Here is a 6,265-nt window from a genome sequence, read left to right as displayed (position 1 = left end):
CAGCATCCAATGTCGAAAACTTACAGAGCTATTTATTTTGAGGATTTATTTACCGCTACATAACCAAACAAATAGTATATGCAACCCGGCTAATGTAGGACCTTGCATCCATATATGTTGAAAATGAAGGATCTACTAATTCTCCTGTTGTGTAGTTGTGTAGTAAGTGAGTTTGGCTTTAGTACAACAGCTTTCACTGCATTACGCATTTCGAGTTAAACAAATGGAAGAGCATCAATACATTGTGACACGCCTGTAAATGAAAATAATGCTTTCAAATGAAATCGTTCCATAACACTACTAGCCTGTGGATCGTAGGTGGTCGTTTGTACTTGTGTGATTCCTAAGCGTTTAGCAACAAAGTGAAAAAGTTCATATTCAAGCTGATACCCACGTTCTGTAATGGTGGTCGAAAGGCAGTCAACGTGTACAACCCACGGATCGACGAAGGAGCATGCAACTATTTCCACAGTAATGCCCTTTGATGGGTACTGCTCCTGGCCATCGGGTGAAACGGTCCACGTAAACAACTGATTCACTTTGACATTTAATAATGAGATAAAGCTTTGCTGCGTTTTTTAGATCCGCCTTACGACCAGCCACTCCACATGTTGTGCATTTACAGTTATTGAATGGGCTGGAACAGGAGAAATGCCTTTCATGCTCGGCTTCTCTAATTTTCAGAAGAAGTCCCACCTTTGAAGAGTCACTGTGACGCGAAAACTCGACGTGGAAAATGTCTTCATATCGCTTGAACCATGATTCAAATGTGACACCTGCACCAGGATTACACTGATCAGTAATTCGGTAGTTGAGCCTTTTAATTTGGACAAATGTACCAACTTTACTTGAATTGACAGCTTTGTGTCATCATCACCAGCTACGCTTCCTTTTAAAGTATGCGGACTCGGGGTTTCCCGGAATATTTGTCAAATAAGTAGGTTTCTGGTTGAAGTGACGGCAGCATTTTGTTTAAGGACGATTCACCATTGGTGTTGTGGCACGAACTAATTAGTTTTATCCATTTCTCGTGGCCCGCAAAAAAATCTTATGTGTGGTGAGCGTGGTTTTGCAGAGATCCGCAATTTCTTTTTGGGTGAACAGACGACTTTCTTTGACAGAAACTAGTCGGAAAATGAAGCTAATTTATCGGCGGGCTCGTTTTGGGACCAAACTAGAGGTGCTCGAACCTTTAGAGAGTGCATGAGTAAAGGCGTTGTTTGAAATATCCTTCGTCAAAAGTTTGCCGGCCAATGATCACTGGCATTCAGAGCAACATTTCTGCTCCTAAGTGGGAAAGTTTACCTAGCTTTTATCAATCGGTTAGGCTTCGGATCTAAGAAACGAATTTTACAAAGTTTTGTAGATTTCGGAAACATCTCAAAGTGCAACCTGCCTATTGAACTGGCGTGGTAGTGCATTCATTGTTGTAAGGAAATGTAGACATGATCTTGGAAGTCAGCCCCTGTAAAGCAAAACCAGACTCGATGTTATCATGTCAAAGCTGCACGAGTTCTAGAATGAGAAGTAGATAGGTCCTAATCCCTATAACTTTTGGTGTTCATCCTGTTTGTACACCATCCTAGAAGAGTTCTTAAACGATAACGGTATAAATCCAATGAGGTGTGCCAATTTTCCTTTCTAGTGGTCATCAACTAGAACGTTCTGTAAGAACACGTAGCATCGGTTCAACAGACAAACCCTTACAAAGTGAGACTGGGTCTTCACTGGAAAACATACGGCAATGTTCACTGCAAGTAAAACTGCCTATTATCCCGAAGACATCAAGTATATGCAGTTTTTCACAACTCTTCTATCTGAAGTCTCCCCTTACGAAATAATCTAAAAGCCAAACGAAAAGCCGAAGATGAAGTGTAAAGATATTTTTAAATAATGGTTAATGTATTGAAGTGAATGTAGTTCATACTGATTGGTTATCGTTAAATGCACAGCACGACGCACTCGAATGTCATTTGGTGAGAACGCTTCACCGAGCGTCTTTGGTTAGGAGCGTGTTCAGTAAGACTGATAAGGACAGGGCTAACTTCAAAAACATACGGAGTTGCCATCTTGAGGAATAATTTACTTTCACAACAATTAATACCAAAGAATGAGGACTGAGTTTGTGTTAGAATTTTCATTTACTAATTTACCTACCTTGAGATACTGATGATTCATTTCTGTTAGATATCGAAGGTTTTTGTTGCAGACAGCTCTCCTGTCTCATCTGAAATAAATTAAGATTATTTAGTGGAACTTCAGATTGTCCAGAAGGCTCATCTACTAATGATCTGTCTAGTTCATTGGACTCTTAAACACACCACTAAACAGGGGATCATAGAATCTGAAGGTACGTGGTAGGCAAAACTGATGCCTTGACTCTATAAGAAGACTTATGTCAGACAGTCGGCTGGAGTTACATAAACATCCTTGTCCTAAACATCAGTAAACGTAGGACAGTAGTGATCATCTATCCACCATGTTCTTCTTGAGAGATTTTTGTACTACTCTTTCCATGGCTATAACGGACCAAGGAACCACTGCTTATGATACTTCAGGTTTCTCTTACTGTTGGCAATATCCGACCAGTAAAGTACACTTTCTTTTGGGATTTTTGTTTAGGACAGCTGATAGCCTGACTCTGGAAATGCTTAAAACTTCCGTGTTTGTTTAAGAACTGATCTGGAAACAACCTCTGAGATATTTTCCCTCGCCTGAAAATTAATGTTGTTCTCTGTGAAAGTGTTCAAAGAAGATCAACTAAAAAGTTGTTTAAATTTTACCCAGTTAGCTTGGATGCCCTTAACTAACTGCCGGTGAAGCATAGGAGGAATATGATCATGATATATCATATTTCTTATGGTTCTCCCTACCCATCTTTACTTAAAAGAATATCCTCCCAAGACAGGAGACGAAAGACTTTTCACGAAATTCCGTGGGGACTGTATCACGGTTCGAACCAGTGGCTTGTCTATTAGAAGCCACAGTTTCGATATCCTCTGCCCAGTTTTCCAAAAGAAGGCTTGACGTATACTCTAGCTCTGTAAGTACTGAGGAAAATTCATCTAAGTATAACTCCTCGATCGTTTCTATCATTTACTGATTGTTGTGTCCTTTAGTTTCCAGAAGGAATATTACACGAACCATACCCTTTTATAACCAAGAACAAAACAGAACTAATCAGACGCAGATCCAAGGGAAATAACAGCTCATTAATTCTACCAAAGAAAGTTGATGTTGGGGTAACATTTCGCCGGTGTGTGAATAAACCTGGAGAACGACGGTCTTACCTTTACCATTTTAAAGTGTAAAATAGTCCATCTGAGACATGTTCCAGACTATGAGTACGACCTAGCTAACACCCCTCTAAAGGTATCTTAATTTAAAAAGGAACTAGGAGTGTTGGTACAATATTATCTGAAGTTTTATGCTAACCGAGACAAGAATGTCTTCTGAGCAAACCTTGCGATAGTAACGTTAAAGCGCATTTTTGACCAATTCGACGATAGAACTTTGCTCTTGATCTTCAACAGTTTCATTCGTCCTCATTTATGGTGTGTAAACAGGGTGTTTCCCCTCTAACGTCAAAGGATTGAAGATACATTGGAACGCATCCAAATACGAGCCACAAAATCAGTTCGGGGACTCGAATTCAGGCCTTATGACGAGTGCATTTAATCACTAGACCTTTACTTATTCCAGCATAGGCACCCTGTGGATGACCTTCTAATGACTTAAAAGCTTCTAGAAATCCCCTTTAACTCCTAATTAAGTTTAGCCCTAACACAAACCTAATGGGTAACACCCAGACACTAGAAACACAACACATCAGAACGGACTGTAGACACAATTTCTAATCCTTAAGAGTTGCCAAATGCTGGAATTCGATATTGGCTGAGCTAGTTCAAGCGACTTCACATGAGTCGTTTAAGTGAAAACATGACCTATCCTTAAGGACTAAGAACAAGATCTTGTTATAACTTACCGATTTCTTTTTACTCTATTATATTTAATATACCTAGGTTCCTGCCTGAAGTTATTGGTGATCCACTGCTACTAGACACGGAAGCCTGTTAAGCGAAAGCTTCTTCTAAACCGTCCACAACCATGTGAACCTACATAAGTTCAGTCCGAACACAAGCCTTGGGGTTAACACCCAGAAATTAGACACAACACAGCAAACCAGATTGTACGCACACCTTCTACTCCTTAAGATTAGTCGAATCCTGGAATTCTCTGCCAGCTGAGCTAGTCCAAGCGACCTCCCAGAAGTCTTTTAAGAGAAACTTGGCATATTCGTAAGGACTAACGACATTATCATTCTATTTTCTCTCTTTTTCAGTTAAATATACCTATCTTACAACCTGGCGGCATCGGTGATCCACTGCTTCTAGACACGGAAACCAGTTAAGCGAAAGCTTCTTTTATTCCATGATTTAGAGAAGCTGAGAAAATATATTCGTGGTATCTTGCCAGATAACTCTAAAGGAGTTCAGGTAAAAAAACTGGTTAGAATAGGCAAGAGGACTGAGGATGATGTTGAACACCGGTCATGCCGAGTCCTTAAGGTAATCCTAGGATAGGAGAAGCAACGGGATCTCCTGTTAAGTAACGCTCGTCACGACAATTCCGACATCCGAGTTAGACCTGATATGTCTGTCGAAGATAGAAAAGAAACGAAGAAAGCACTAGCTGAACTAGTAACCCGTCGGCAAAACGGTGAGGGAAATCTCCGGTTAGTGGGTTTTCGGATAGTCAGGTCTTGGAAGCGAATGCTACGCTCGTAGTCTAGGAAATAAGTTCTATGAACTAGAAGCATTAGTGGACAGATTAAGGCAACTCATTGTAGCAGTGACATAAACTTGGTTAGTCCATGACTTAGACATTATTCGGGGTCCGCGTGACTATCGTAACCAATGGTTGGAGACTCTTGGTGACATGGCTCAGAATCGGTCACAATGGCGTCGATGTATACACTCCCTGTCTTCTCTTAAACTAAGAGATTAAAATTGCTTCATATCTTTCTTTCTACGAACTAATTCTTTCTTCCTGTACTATATACTTATTGCAATCTTTCTTTTATATATTACCACCTCTGAATTAACCACTTGTATGAATCCGGTGTCCATCTTGTTGTGTTAATGAGGTATGGCAACTTGGACCGATGCATATATGTGCCTGGTCCTACGTTGTGGCTGACTGACTGACTGATTAGACATTATTCCGCAATTATCCGGATACCATTACCTAAGGAGTGATAGACGTAGATGTATAAAAGGAGGTGGCGTCCTGTTATATATAGTCAATAATATAATTATCCGCTCCTCTGCTATCGAATCCCATGATAGCGTTACTTGTGAAGTCATTAGCTATGAACTGACTATCGGATGTAGTACTTTAATGCTCGGTGTCATCAATCGTAGGTCAATCTGCTTAGTTGATGACTTTATTTTAGAGCACATTCAGCTTTGGAGCGCAAATACCAGATGCTTGATAATGGGAGACTTTACTGCACCTGATATTAGTTGGACAGAGATGACCACAGAAGGATCTATAAACTCCTTTGATAGTAGGTTCCTGATAACAATAGTGGAGCATGCATTAGTGCAGCATGTATTCAAACCCACACGTTTTGGTGCTAACCAAGGTTCCTCTCTGTTGGACTTGGTAATCACTCATGAGACTGAGGATATTGTCGACTTAAATATTCTTCCACCGTTAGTGAATAGTGATCATGATGTTTTGTCATTCACGTTCAGAACTAGGGACATGTTATACGATCAGGTTACATCTCACCCAAATGTATGGAAAGCTAACATATCAACCATCCAGGAATACGTTGCCAAGACAGATTGGTTTGTAGATACTAGCTTATAAGTTGAAGAAGCATAGTCTGTATTCAAAGATAAGTTTAGTTTAGTTACGTTCTCGTTCATACCATACCTGGTATCGCGAAGAACGAATAACAGTCTACCATGGATAACTAAAACAATCATGAAACTTCTTAGAAGAAGGGAGAAGCACTGGAATACGTTCATCTCTACTAGCTCAGAACAATACAGATCCAGTTATTGTAAGATCAGGAATGCCTGTAAAGCGTTAATAAGTAAGACTAGACGATCATATGAAAAACCATTGGTTAGAGTTTCTAGATATAGTTCGAAACGGTTATTCTCGTATATAAAAAGGCGAACTCAGAGAAGCGATGGAATTCCATCATTTTTGATACAAGAAAATCCGTTAATCTTGGCAGAAAATGATATCG

Source organism: Schistosoma haematobium, chromosome 1 (genome assembly GCF_000699445.3).
Source record: "Schistosoma haematobium chromosome 1, whole genome shotgun sequence".
In the NCBI taxonomy this organism is placed as follows: domain Eukaryota; kingdom Metazoa; phylum Platyhelminthes; class Trematoda; order Strigeidida; family Schistosomatidae; genus Schistosoma; species Schistosoma haematobium.
Note: the sequence above shows the minus strand (reverse complement) of the source record.